Raw genomic sequence first — 15268 nt, 5'->3', positions numbered from 1 at the left:
GGAAATAGTGCTTTCTTCAGGAAAAATTAGCAGCAATTTTATTGAAAGAGGAGAAAGTCGCGGTAATGCTGGTTCGAGTAACAGACAGGAATTGTAACGAATCGTCTTTGACGCTTTCCGTCCGGACTTTTTACCGTGACAGTAGATGCGAAACGGCATTAATCAAAGCCACCGCCACTGCCGTTTTGATTATCTCGCCCCCTCGAACCGGCGCTCTCGCACGCAGATTTGCTGGCAGCCGTAGCCACCACTGCGGCAACGTTAGGCCTAGCCGCTTCGACGTTCGCTATTAAACTTCTTGCGTTTGCGGGCTGTCCAAAGGGCCTGCGATAGGGCTGAAGATCACGGTCTTCCGCCCCCGGCGCAGGTGCGGCCCGCGACTACGACAACGTAGTCCCTTAGGACCAATTGAAGTTTCTTGTCTGTCTGTCTGTCTGTCTGTCTGTCTGTCTGTCTGTCTGTTTGAGTGCCATGTTTTTCATTGAAAGAATTCACCGCTGACAGCGATGGCACCGACTCCGTCTTTGTGGTCCTCGTGATTGGCTTAGAAGCTCGGAAAGCACGGTGCGTTGCATAATGCCGGTTCCCGAAAGTCAGCTTCGCCTCTGTACAGAAATGTTACTTGGTGAAACATGCAAAAGTATTGCGGTAAAGCATAAGCGTGTGAAGGGGCTATTGCTACGGGACATAGTATGTATTCCTTAATTATATACGCGTGCACCCGGTATCTCCTGTCACAGTACGAGCACCAATATACCTAATACGTGTACCGACAGGCCTTCAGAGCGTTTCGAATGTGCCTGTGGTGGTTTGAGCCCTTAAGGTCAGTAGAAGACATGCATTCATTTTTTTCCAGCTGGCCAATTTTTCGGGTGTTTCCGCGGCCCCTAGGGAGTTAGAAAAATCGGACGTGGACTGTGCAACTGACCAAGAAGATGCTTCAAATGGTCCATGGGGCGATTAAGTGGCGGAAGGAGGACAAGAACAGAACGGGACCTACGCATTGAGGAATGAACAGGAAAGGCAGCATACTGCTGCCGTTTTGAAGGAGCTTGAGCTCAAAACACTAACTGTTGGCTGATGCCGAGATGCATGTGTCCCTCATCCAAACCAAAATAAACTCTAAAGCAGTTAAGCACACCACTTGGGCTTCGTGTGCCGCTAAGAGTATGTCAGGACAGTTGAGGTCGACACGAGCTGTTGAGAGAAAATCTCAACTGTGACAAAGTTCGGGCCTCATATCACTGAGCTTACTATAAGTGGATAGAAATAGCTCATGTTCGAAAATATTTGTTTCTGTATGCATCTCCTTTTTATTCATATTTGAGAATGTCCGACTCGATTTGCAATTTTTTTCGAAGACATTTGTTGTGCATTTTACTAATCCCTCCCTTCTATTCTCATATTGAATAACACAAACACTACTCCTTAGTATTCACACTGGATTAAGTCGTTTTCTGAATTTTTTTGACATGCCTACTAGAAAGTGACAGCACCAGGCGATATGGTTTCAGCACGTCATGACATAAAACGTAGTTCTGCGTCATTCAGAGAATTTTGCAAAGGCACTCAGGAAAAACCTCGAAAACTCAGGGAATTCGTAAATGTCAACTTGGTAGACACCCTGCTTGGGGCCAACTCGAAGTTCCCTATTTAAATACATGCAAAACCGAGAAAGGCTTTTATGGGACGAGTGCTATACTGATTAGACAGAAATTTATTGCACATAAGAGGGAGAGGTAAATTCTGTGATTACGAAGCAGACTTTCAGTTTAGGGCATATAATTTTTTACAAATATTTGTAAAACTGGTTAGAAAAATTGAAACAAATTTTTCAAAGCTGCAACTCTGCACTAAATAGATGTCGCCGTTCTGTAAGCTGTACTCGTTGCAGCATCTAAAGTATACAAACTTGATATTTGAATTTAGAGCCTATGTCAGATTGCTGCAATCTTTGCTAAGTTTTCCGAAAATGCTACTCACAAATGGGTAGTACATTTCAGAGCTGTATATAAAACATCAATTTTGTCTTCTTTATATGGATTATTAGGGGCACTTTACAGGATATGATACAGTTACTAAATTTGATATACGAGCTTTTTGCAATTTAGCAAATATTAAGGAATTTTTGTTAAGTAATTGACAGTCTAAAAAGTTGCTTGATACAGTCGCTAGATCTTAACTACTTCTTCTAATGGCAACAAAACCTCATCAGTTTCGGTCCGTAGTTGCCGAGAAAAAATTATTTCTTTGTCCTCATCTATTTAGATTGAAACCCCTGAGCTCTAGCTTCCTGTTGAAAGAAACTTCAGTTTCCTTCATTCATTCATGCATTATTCAATAGGTCGATCAGTTGAGCGCAGATATCTGTCCAATGCGTTCATTGTGCCAGGATATGTGATAAATCAGCGCTATCGCTTTTGTAGCTGTCAACCTCCACTTTATTGTCAGCTCAAGAAAATGGCTTTCTGGTGTACTATAATGGAAGCGGCATACAGCTAGCATGTTGTCAGGTCATTCATGCACATTTTCCCTGCAATATGTGGCAGAAAACTTGCAAAACGGCTACCTGCAAGCACAAATTATTTCGTTGATGATGATGAGGAGCAGCTTTAAGCATTTAATGAAGGATGTTTCAAAAATTTGATGGGGGGAAGAAGCACAACAAGGAAAAGAAATTGTGCAGATACAATGCACATTTTACAATCTATGTAAAGTGAAGTTTCATTCAAGTGGTGTCTAAGAAATACTATGTAACCAATGGCAATGTGGCTTGTGTTTACTTTTATCCTGTGCAGCATGCAATTTCATGCACTATGAGCAAAGCGAGAACAAGGTGAAAGCGGGAGCCAATGTTTCCACAAGTGGACTTCAAAGCCTGCACTACGTTTCCACTTTTTACTGCACTTCTTTTTTTACTGCACTACTAGTCAAGGCCTGCACTACACTGTACTATATTGTTTATGTTAATCAACCGCAAAGATCACAACTTCAGTAGCATACCATTTTTATGTTTGTGCACTACACCTCTCAGAAGTTATGTCAAAATGTAAACAACTAAATCAGGCAGATGTACAGTGTGAGATGTCTGCGCAGCGATGCCCCGAGGACAAAGGTGATGTATGACGCTTGTTGAGTGAAGGAAGGAGGAATATTGATGACGGTCGTGTAAACAGAAAAGTACTACATATATCTAGCTACATATAAGGATTCTGTATCTCTTTTGTCACAGTGGCACATTCCCATTCTGGAAGATTGGCGAAGAATGGGCACACACTCAGTGGCCTATATCAAATGGCTAAATCAAAGAATCCGTTGAATGCAATGCTTTATTCCATTAAGGGGCCGGTGCGCTTTAGACATGCTTATGTGCATGTCTGTTGATAGTATATGGAGATTATATTGGCCAGTTTGCTGGTTCTTGCATTGGGCGTACACATAGCCTCCGTAAATGCAAAAGTATACTCGTGCAAATATACCGACCTAGCAGCAGCTGTGCCGAACACCGGAGGATTGCATAGCTGTAGTGCCTATAAATGCCTGTTTCTCTCTTTAAACGAGAAAAAAAAGGGGGGTGGTAACCGAGGGGCCCGATTTACATTAGTCATATCATAAAAAGCCAACTAACATTGATACCAAGGATAACATAGGGGAAATTGTGTTTAATGAACGAAATAGAGAAACGATAAGTTAATGGAGAGGAAGGTCGATGAAATCCAACTTGCCGCAGGTAGGGAACGATTGGAATTGGTAGAGCATCACACGCGAAATGCGAAGGTTGTGGTATCGTTCCCCACCTGCGGCAAGTAGTTTTTTTCATCCACTTTCATTTCCATTAACTTATCGTTTCTTTATTTCGTTTATGAAACACGAGTAATTTCCCCCATGTTGTCATTAGTGCCAGTGTTTGTTGGCTTATGATATGTTTCTCTCTTTAGTGCCCATATATGCCGATTTTTTTTTGCTTTTAGCTCTTAAATGCTTTGTTGTGGTGCTTTTTCATTGTGATAGCAATTATGTGGCCACTCCAGGCCATTTTCTGCCGTCGCCGTGAGGTTTCGTATAAATTCCAAATGCGATAAGATCGCCTCCGCGCGCCGTATGCTGTAGGTGCGAGAAAAAGCGTGCGAGAGGGCGCTGAGAAAGGTGGTGGCTTGCGCGCCGCGCTCTATAGCGCGCAATAGGGGAGGGCGCAGGTGAGTGCGCGCCTGCTCATCTAGCCCGTCCGCGGCTGCGGATGAGCGCGGCCACGCGCACCCTGTCTTGGAGGCAATCTGCGGTGGGTGCAAAGTTTAGGCGAGCCGAGATGGCTGGTGGCTTTGTGTGCACTGCGTTCTCGCGCGCCTAGTGCTTGTTGAAATGAGAGGCAGCACGAAGGGGAACTCGCTTGCCGCTGCCGTCGCTCTTCACAGCGCCAGCGCCGTGACAGCGAGTGTTCGTGGTCGTCAAGTAAGATCTGTTATGTTTGCCTGTGCGCGCGCGCGACACCGTGCTTGTTAATTAGTAAGCGAATGTTTACTGCAAATTGTACGGACTATCAAAACTGCGATCCTTACCTCGTGTAGTTGCCTAATACTTTGCTATCGCTACCAGTAGTTCGCCTTTTGAGCCAAAGTGCGGCTTACTTCGAAAGCTCATTGGCTCACTTCTTTGCTCAAGACCTGGCAGCATTAACAAACTGTGCTGCTAATGGGAACGCACCTGGCATTGTGACCTAGCAAATAATCACTTGCGCAGACAACGTTGGTATGAGCTCTTGAGGGCCTCTCATAATCTACCTGACACTGGTTATCATTGCAAGATAAAAAAAAGAGCACCAAAAGTCTGCTTCTTCGGCAGTGAGCCCGCAACTCCATGTTACACTGCAGGCGGAATATGAGAGACAAAGGGGAGCTGCCGACTGCAGCCTAAATAGTGTTGTCTGTCTAGTCATACTTCCCTGCTGCAGCGTGCGGTAAGAAAAAGAAACACACACACGCACTACGAATAATAAAGTCAGCGATATAAAAAATCGCTTTACAAAGAGTCCTTGCGGACAGTTAAAGAGACGTCACATGACTGCGGTAGCATCTGTCAAAAAAGTTTATGCAAAGATGCAGTCTGCCTTGGACAAGAAATATGTATATTTTTTTATGCTCAAAGAAGTTTTAGAAGTTCTCACAAGTAAACATTAAAAAATCCCGGAGTGCGTGAAACCGTGAAATATACGAAAGTACAAAGAACGCTCCAATCAACTCTGTCGATGTTGCGCGCTCGTTCTCACCGTCCGTTTATCTCGAAACAGGCGTAGTCCTGAGAATTTCTAGTCGGTATGCCTTGTGTACTCACTAGCAACAATTCGTAGATTGAAACATACGCCGTAAATTAATTAAACGTTAATTAGCCTAATTATGTTGATTATATCATTAAGTAATTTTATTTCTCGTAAAAGAAATGACCCCCTCATCGCGTAATTTCTAAACATTTTATGCAGCTAAAAAAAAAACAGCCTACATAAGTGACACGTGACTTTAAAAGTTCTGTTAACGTTAAGAAAAAACAGAAACACGGTGTATGGTTATGTTCAGGGATCGAAGTCCTTGCAGGGTGCTATGGTGTGAGTCATATATAGATCCACAGATCGTATTTGGGTGCGCGCTCAATTTACATAAGGCATACCTTACAAACGCAGTTTAGAAACGAGCTAGGTGTTTAGAAATCCGACGGTCACGTGCACTCTTCTGTAAAGGACGAAGAAAGCAAGACCCTGCTTCAATAAAATCTATGCGCACTCTTAAGTCGATTTCGTAAATTTCGTAACGTTCTCTTTAGGATGTTTTAACTTGCAAGAGAGGCACTTCGTATTTCTTTTTTTTTAATAACTCTAGCCGACCAGCTATTTTGTGGAGTCATGTAATTTCTTCGATAAATGCTGGATGAAAGGATGTAGCGGATAAAGAGATGCTCAGATAATGTAAATAGATTTGCTGACTCGATGGGCACGGGCAAATGATTTTAGTGCATACATTTAGCACAATAAGTCAATTGACAACGTATGGAGGCCTTAGCTACGGGAATTACTGGCACGTAACTTTTTGACTTTACGATTGCAAATAAGATGTTCTCACATTCACGAATCTGAAAAAAGTAAAATGCATGCAGTTGTGATGCCGACGAGATAGTTATTAAGCCGGTGGAATACGTCATTGATATAGTTGTACCGCTCCTATAGCCCACATTAAAAGACCTTTTTTGTTTTTTTCATTTCAACCTCTGTATTTCCGCCCGGTAAGTGGTTTGTACGTAAGAACAGTCCCGCTACACACACACACACACACAAAAAGAAGTAATTAGAGTGACATTTTCATTTCCGAAAAGAAAGAAAGGAGATCATTCCTGTTTCTGCGCTTAAGCAGACATCGTTACAAAATCTTGTCATGACTTCCCGGAAAACAGATTCAAATGAGCTTGCTTTGTTATGCAAGAAAAGAATATATATAACCAGACATCTTGATTGCAAATGGTAAATAATGTCAATGTTGATTTAGGTCGGGCATCTGACTTTATATACAATTTTATTTTTCTCAGAATCTTGGTCCTTGGGCTGTACAATTTTTATGAGGTGTTGGTTATACTCGGGCTGTCCGTTTGCTTTTGAAGAAAAAGCTTACTTGTTTAATGCATATATTTTAAGCATAAAAAATTCACCGACGATTACGATACTCCCTAATTCGAAATTTGAGCGCAGCTCGCGCAGCTCTATACGTGTTTTCATTTCGCGATATGTTGAGGCAAATCATTTGAGAGAGACATGTAGCAGATTCGGCAATCGTCGAAAATCTGATCTGTGGGTCAAGCCCGTCGGCTTTTATACGTGACTCATCCAAGGTTCCAGTGTAATCGCTGGTGCCCACGTGGCTTCCAGAAAGTACTAAACAATTCGCGTCGCGCAAACAATCAGAATACAGAAATCGCAAACCATGAAAATAGAAGCAGACGCCAACGAGACCAAACCAAGCAAGCCAAACCAGCGCAAGTGAGAGATGGGCCGGCGTTGCTGCGACCCGGTCGACGGAGTGGAAAGGGGGCTGAGCTTTATTTTGCCCTGGTCGTTCTAGTGCTTAGGGCCCGAAAGCGTTAGGTTCACCCAAATAGACGCTAAATAATGATTTGGCTTGGCTTCGTATATTATTTTTTAATTGGTGGCGCTAAAGCGATGAGGAGGAGGAGGAAAAAATTTATTTGCTCTAACTGGTTAGAAATTAGCGGTGACAGATGTGGTCGGCCGTCTTCACGGTCTTCTTCCCCATCTGCGCAGGGTCGACGCCCCTATTCCAGGGCACCACTGAGGTCGGCTTCTCGGTGAGCGAGCCTTACTAGTCCATGCTGGACTTTCGGGTCGCTGCTAGCACCCTCTCCCACTGCTCCGCACTCGGGTCTTTTATTTGGAGGAATTGTTGATTGTGAACGCAGCCCCATGTAATGTGATATAAGGCTGGGCTTGGCGCCGCACCAGGGGCAAATGTCTCTATACTGGGTGGGAAACATCTTGCTTAGTGTGTTTAGATTTGGGTGTGTTCCTGTTTGCAGCCTCCTCCTAGAGGTGTACGCGACGAGAGCTCTGAATCGGTGCTTCCGTTCTGCCCGTGCGGACTTCGCCTGTGCCCGTGACTGTGAAGAAGTGACTGTGGCTGTGAGAGGCCACGCGAGCAGACGATAGTACGAAACTAGCGGTCCGGCTGAGACCAGATACGAGTCGAGCGCGTAACCGAAGGTGTCCGCCGTTCGCAGCTCGCGTCGTTCATCTGCCGCTCCGCGTTCGCTCGTTCGTCTTTCGTCGTTGTGCTCGTTCGCTCTGTTACGCCGCCGACGCCGATGCTGGCCGCAGGGACGGGCCATTGAGAGCTGCGCTCTAAAAAAAAAATAATAATCTCTAAAGACTGCATGAAGGCTGCAGCGCTTTAGATACGGGAATCACTTGCACACCCCTTACTTATCGACTTCTTCCCATAACTGATTTTCCCGATTTCTTCCCGTAATTGAGCTTATGTTAAATAGAGTTTCAGGTCCCTTATTGTGTAGCAGTTACGTAAAGTACACTCTTTGCATTTCATCTAATTTCATCTTTGCATTTCATCTAATCTAACATGACGCCGTCATGTGTGCGGCGAATTGCTTTGGATTGCCTGTCACTGCTGCTTTGTATTAGAGGCTGCGGCTCAGTCAGGCTGTTTATGACAGCTTTTTCTACAGCTCCCCTGTCTGTATTTCTTGCGGCAGAAATAAAATTATTATTATTACTATTATTATTCTTTGTTCTATTCGTTCTTGTTCTTTTTTATTCATTGGTTCTTTTTCGTTATATTCCCTAGCAGTGTTTTTTTGGTTTTGGATTTTAATGTATGCGTGCGCCAGCACTCAGACCTTAGGATTGTTCGTGGGCACGTTAAATAAACATGATTGACTGACGGATTGACTGATTATTGTAAACCGATACCACTGCTCCCACCGAGTCAGTCAAATTGCTCATTTGCGATTCACTGTTTGTCTTCGTTTTAATATTTGTAACTTAACACGGGAAATGATCGTGTAAGCGAATGTGCTCAGGTTCTAAATAGTGCCTCCCCCCCTTCCCCCACGCACCCAGAAATAAAATAAAAAATAAATCGTGCGTTATTGGGGACCTTGAATTTTCTGGGCCTATGCCAACCTCAACCGGACACCCGGGAGCGGTCGCCGCGCTCCAGACGTCATTTCCAGAGCGCTGGAAGCCCCTCCCTCCCCACCTACCCACAGGATGTGCTCGTACGCAGCACATTGTTGAAGTAAAGATACCGTGTATAGGGAGTAATGATTCCCGCTAACTTCACGCTAACTGCACCATTTAATGTTAAGCGAAGAAACCTATCGTTCGCTCAATTGAGAATTCACAACATAATGAATTACTTTAAGACAGAAGGCGTAAAATTCCAGAACGTGAATGCTAGATTGAAAGTGTATGCTCGTATACCGTTCAGTTAGGAGACTCAGTGTGTGCCTACAACACCGTATGTCACGTTAGCGACTTACTAAACGCCGTGAGCTCCACTGAGAGACGAAAACTGTAAAAAAGAAAGAAAAGATAAGAAAAACCCGCACGGAAGAAACTCACGATACTCTGCGTTTTTCTTGCGCAGTTTAGGTCCGCAAATCTTCTTTTCATTCACTTTTCTCCGGTCGCTTTGCGCGTAGCCTTAGTGCACTGCATCACGGAACGGAACGTGCTTCGCAAGTGGATGATGCTCCACGTTGCCTTTTCTGCACAGCGCAGAACATCCATCATCCTGTTAAACAGGCTAGGCCCAAGGGCGGAACCCCAAGTGAAACTCCGCAGGCACTTCGATGTTTTCCTTTTCGTCGAGGGAGCTTCCCATCCTGACTTCTTCCCCAAGCTTTCGGACATGACTCTCTTGACTGATTTCTTGCCCTCTAAAGCTCTTGCAGGCTTGCCACATTTGTCAGCTGCATGCTCCCATATACCACCGATAAAGAAAAATCCACAGCGACCACTCTACACCTATGAGTCATGTTTATATTTTCATATCGAAATTTGGATCTGCAACAGTTCTCCTTCATTAACACGGGCTGCCGTGGCTGTATATCTCTTCTGCCATTCTTTCTCTATTCGGAAACTCTTCGCGTACCTTCACGGCGTATGACATAAGCCTAATTACCCATTTCTAGTTCTTGAAACCCTTGTGGCCCGTGTAGGCTGGAGCAGTTACGTATTCCCATGCTGTTATGTGGAAGCTCTTCTCTTAATGTCCCGCTTTTTTAGGGAGTATTTGAGGTAATACAATGAAGTGAAAATGAACAAAAATTCAATGTCCAGATCCCTTCTCCCATCGCATTCCGAGCTTCAGCTGGAATGTTTTCTGGTTCATGTGCGCTTATTATTTGGCATCCTCTGTTTTACGAGAAATTTTACCCTCAGAAAAACCCTGTATAAATAATGCATTAAGCGGGTTCTATTTTCGTGGTGCCTTTGTTTATCCTCCTCGCCGAGCTGTTCTGCAATATATTCATTCCATCTTTTTGAGTTTTTCGGTACTCTTCCACCAGCCCCCTTGATCTGCTGACGTCGATGACGTCCTTTCTTTTCCCGATTCCCCCAGCTTTTAGCGTTCCTGTACGTTATTTTCGTTTTCTCGCTTGCTTCCGAATTTTCGTACATTACTTCTTGCGCCTTGGTTCCTGCCTGCGGTATATTACGAGTTTATTTCTGTATAGGTTACATTTTGTAAACAATTAGGTTCTTCAACTATCTTTATTGCCGCGTCCTTCGCTCGCACCAGCTGTTCAGATATCGTCCGCACTACCGAGTTCCCTTGTTTGCCCCAAGTAATACTGGAAGTTCTTGTGCAGTGCCTAGACTATTCTTTTTTTCCTCTTTTTTCTGTACCGCATATTGCGGCTTTTGTATGAGCGTCTCATTCAATGCGGCACACGCTTCAGTGCATTCCCAACGCTTCTATATAGAGGACTTGACGTTGTTTTGTTTATTCTGTCTGGTACCTTCTTTTTCTGTGTTTTGTGATCTTGGCCTACCCTATCTACACATTTTCCATACGTTCATTCAGGCAGGGTGTGACGGGGGGGGGGGGGGGGGAGGGTTGGCATTGTGCCGTTCAGGAGGCTGTTGCCAGCCTGCATATTTGACATCCTGCCAGCCTGCCAGCTTGCAAGCCTGTTATAGGGCTTGCTTGAAGAATACAAAGAAATTAACAAAGAATTAAAGAAAGACAGCCAAGGTTGAGGGAAAGGTCGTGGGGCGGTGCATTGGAAGCCGACTGCAACAATGCTGCTGCTCATCGTGGTGTCTTTTCCGTCTCTGTAATGAAAAATGCAACCTCGTCTTAAGCGCTACTATGGTAACACCTATGTACACTAACACGTCTTGCGAGCGCAGAGCGAAGTCTGAGAACACTGGCATTTTATACCAAGTGGCACGTGCAGACGGCGCGTGCCACTGTGTATAAGATGCCGTATATAGATACTTGGTATAAACTTTCATCTCCCAACGCAGGTTGTACATTTGAAGTGTGGTTGTTACCGTGTCCCTTGTGTTCTCGAGCTTGGGTCGAGTTCGCTGCGATATTGGAGCGAGCAGTAAGGGTGCACGTACACAGGATGGTTACTGTTTAGTGAGCGAAAGCGCGACACGCCTAGCAACGGCTTTGTGGCCGCTCAAATCGCATGCAAGCCGGTCCAACGTGCACAGGGAGCGCTGCGTCGCTGCTGAAAAACGCTAGGCGTATATATAACCCGTCCAATTTCCTGTCATTCGTACGGCTGTGAAGCTGCAACGAAAAAAGGCATCTTTCAGATACGGAAGCAACAACGTCATGAAGGAGAATAGTTGGCGTCGACACGAAAGTACCACAAAGTTACAAAGGAGACGCTTAGCAGATTCTCGGAAAGAAAGATTCGTCATTGAAGAAAATTTGTCCTCATCTGGGTATCGAACCCAGGACCAACGCATTTCCGGAACGCTTGCTCCATCATCAGAGCTAACAAGGAGGCCAGCAGATTGCACAGCAGGCCGAATAATTCGACAACTCGAAACGCACACTAGGGGCAACAACGGGAACGTACTATGCGCACACATTTGGGCTTCAGCCACCTTCTTGTACTTTCCGGTAGGATACGTTTATTTTGGTTGGGAACCAGCCCAATACAGTATAAACGTACTCCATGTGGGACCACCGGTTACGCATGGGGCGAGCAACAACTCCCGCTAAGAGGAGTCGCCGGCGCGCCTCTATTTTATGACTGCGATAACCTAACCAAAACAGGTTCAATGTAGGCTTATCTTCCACGCCTGCGGACCGTCTGCTTTCGATGCGTGTGTCGGTCGTCTGTTCTGCGCGCCTCCCACTCTCCCGCATTTTTTCTTCGTAAGAATAAATATCAGTTGTATGTCTACTGTTTGTCTCGTCTGCCTCTCCCTTCGCTGTTCATATAGAGGCATATATTTCTGGAGTTTGTTCCCACGGTCACGTACAAGGCTCGGTAGAGTGTGATGGTTTCTTTCGCTCGATTGTACTCCTCTTCTAGCATGTGCCGCTCGTATCTGGCCGAACCTGGTAATATATTCGGAGCGCCGCTCGGACCACTGACTGCGCGAAAAGGGAAAGAAAAGAAGAATGCCCGCGGATTACGATACTTTCTAACGCGAAACTTGAGTTCATCTCTGCGTGTTTTCATTTCGCTATATATTGAGGAAGAGAATTTTATACTGGAATCCCCACACTGACTGGCAGTGGGCCAGTGCCGTCAAAGCCTTCGCAAAAGGAGGAGAAGTATGGGAACGTTGACATTATGAGCGGCATCGGAGCCAGCTGTGGAAGAAGACGACGGCGAAGGCGCGAGCAGTGGCACGACCCCATGCCTGCGCGAGGCTAGCTCACATGACTTTCTGTACCGCACGCCGCGTTTTCCAGGCCATCGGCGGTATGAGCCACTTAAAGCTTTCTCCTTAAAGAATACATACATACATACATACATACATACATACATACATACATACATACATACATACATACATACATACATACATACATACATACATACATACATACATACATACATACATACATACATACATACATACATACATACATACATACATACATACATACATACATACATACATACATACATACATACATACATACATACATACATACATACATACATACATACATCCTCATGATTATCATGATCATCATCATAATAACCTTATTTTATGTCCAATGCAGGACGAAGGCTTCTCCCTGGGATTTAAATTACCCCTGTCCTGCGCCAACCGATTCCAACGAGCACCCACAAATTTCCTAATTTCGTCGCACCGCCTAGTCTTCTGCCGTCCTCAACTGCGCTTCCCTTCTCTTGGTACCCATTCTGTAAACTTAATGGTCCAACGGTTATCTAACTGGCGCATTACATGACCTGTCCAGCTCCATTTCTTTCTCTTGATGTCAATTAGAACATCGTCTACACCCGTTTGCTCTCTGATCCAATCCGCTATCTTTCTTTCTCTTAATGTTATGCCTAGCAATCTTCGTTCCATCGCTCTTTGCGCTGTCCTTAACTTGTTGTCAAGCTTCTTTGTCAGTCTCCAAGTCTCTGCCCTATATGTCAGCACCGGTAAAATGCATTGATTGTATACCTTCCTTTTCAAAGATAACGGTAAGCTTCCAGTCAGGTGCTCACGATGTCTGCCGTATGCGATCCAACTCATTTTTATTCTGTGAATTTCCTTCTCATAGTCAGGGTTCCCTGTGATTAGTTGACTTAGGTAAACGTACTCCTTCACAGACTCTAGAGGCTGACTTGCGATGCAGAATTCTCGTTCCTTTGCCCGGTTATTCATCATTATTTTTGTCGTCTGCATATTTGTCTTCAACTCCACTCTTGCACTCTCCCTGTTAAGGTCCTCAATCATTTGTTGTAACTCGTCTGCAGTGTTGCTGAATAGAACAATGTCATCGGCAAACCGAAGGTTGCCGACGTATTCGCCGTCGGTCCTTACTCCTAAACCTCCGTCGGTGTCGGCATGATTGAAAGATGATACCAAATATGGCCAACTGCGCAAAGAGTTGAAAAAAAAGCAAAGCACGTCAGGAAATGCTCGCATTGACGTGACAATTCTCGGGGACGTTCCTGCAAACAAGGTAAATTACTGGCTTTAAAACTAAAATTTGGTACATTTTGATTTGGGTGGGAATCCAAACCGGGCCCCCGGAGTTCAGACTTCGCGGTTCTGACTTACAAAAAAAAAAAAAAAAAGAGGCTTGCCTAATGTGTGCGTTCATGAGCGTGTTCATGCGTGCAGTCAGTGCGCTCATGACGTTCCGAGGTCTATAAATGGTATAACGCTTTAGCATTCCCATACGTAAGCAGTCATAAGTGTCTCTGTCGAATAAATTTTTTTATGCATGCATCATCGTACACCTGAGTAATCGATTGCTCGCGTAGATTCGCGGACCTACAACACTATTCGCATCGCACGCGCAGTCGGACTAGGCAAGACTCTCGCCACAGAATCGGCGACAACATTCGAGAAATTTCGAGTACCATAGGCGGGTCTTGTGCTGAGGCACAAATTGATGCCAGTGATGTACGGGCGAAGAAGTCGCCAGCAAAAAAGTGAAAGGATGTGGCCGTGTCAATGCAATTTTCGAAGTTGCACTATTACGCTTCATAACCGATTCCACGACTTCCGCATTACCGCAGGAGCACTGCACTACGTGACCAGTCTTCTTGTTGCACTAATTTCCACATTGCTGAGCGATCTTGTTGTTGCACTAATTTCGGCTTACTGAAAGTTCTTGTTGCACTAAATTAGAGTATATATAATTTGCGTCCCTAGCCGTTATCCTTCGAGTTTTGTGGCATTAAAGGCAAGATGTACGGATCAGTAAGCCTCGTCGTATGAAGCTATAATTCCGACGAGAGCCTGGTCTCTTTATCACCATGAATAGCTTGGCGTTGCGAAATAGTTGATAATACGCCACGAAAAGCATTGTCGCGCTACCAAGACGCTGACACGTACCATAAAAATATTCGAATAAAAAAAATACAGACGAGTCTAACACATTGTCTGATCGTACGAGTTGATTCGCCCAACGATCTCTCATTTTTTTCTCTGCTGATTTGATATGGTCTGTGTAAACAAACTTCTCGATCATTAGGCTTGCCGCACACATCGCCTGCAAGCCCCTGAGCCATCTAGAAGTACGCCGTCTAAACCAGCTTGCCTTCAGAGAGAAGCTGATCCAGCAGATCTTCTATCACGTAGAGGTGCTGTGCGATTCCGGCCCTTGTTGTCATTGCTTCATAAAGATACGAGTAGAGCACAGAGGGTGAACACAACTGGAACCTGCGACTCTAGAAAAACAGAATCTAGCGAAAACAAACGCGTTGTGCGTGTTCAGCAATCTATAACTGTTTTTCAATCGCACAGTGCTGTACCTCTCCTATTGGCAAAAGCACAGGAACTGCTTACTTCATTGCCGAACAAGGATCCACTAGCGGGTTTAAAAGAACGACACATTCTACTGCGTATTTTAACTTCTCGAAGGGGATTCCACGCGCAGAGCGCGTCTTCCTGCTTTCTCTTCGATAATTTTTTTTCTAATCGCTGTTCATGGTAATTTCTAAGGTTTACGATATGCTGCGTAGCGTGGACTCCTGGTTAAAAGAAGGTACATTTCACAATCATCTCGTCAAATAGGCAAAATAGTCG

At 44.7% G+C, this 15268-nt stretch overlaps 1 protein-coding gene across 1 annotated transcript in view; it reads left to right on the top strand.

The window, feature by feature from the left end:
• The window catches only part of LOC135902046 (atrial natriuretic peptide receptor 1-like), a 505847-nt gene that overhangs the window by 52150 nt on the left and 438429 nt on the right, over positions 1–15268 (top strand). The window lies entirely within an intron of this gene.

This window comes from Dermacentor albipictus, chromosome 4 (assembly GCF_038994185.2).
Source record: "Dermacentor albipictus isolate Rhodes 1998 colony chromosome 4, USDA_Dalb.pri_finalv2, whole genome shotgun sequence".
Taxonomy (NCBI): Eukaryota; Metazoa; Arthropoda; class Arachnida; order Ixodida; family Ixodidae; genus Dermacentor; species Dermacentor albipictus.
Note: the sequence above shows the minus strand (reverse complement) of the source record. Positions and strands in the feature narration are given on the sequence as shown.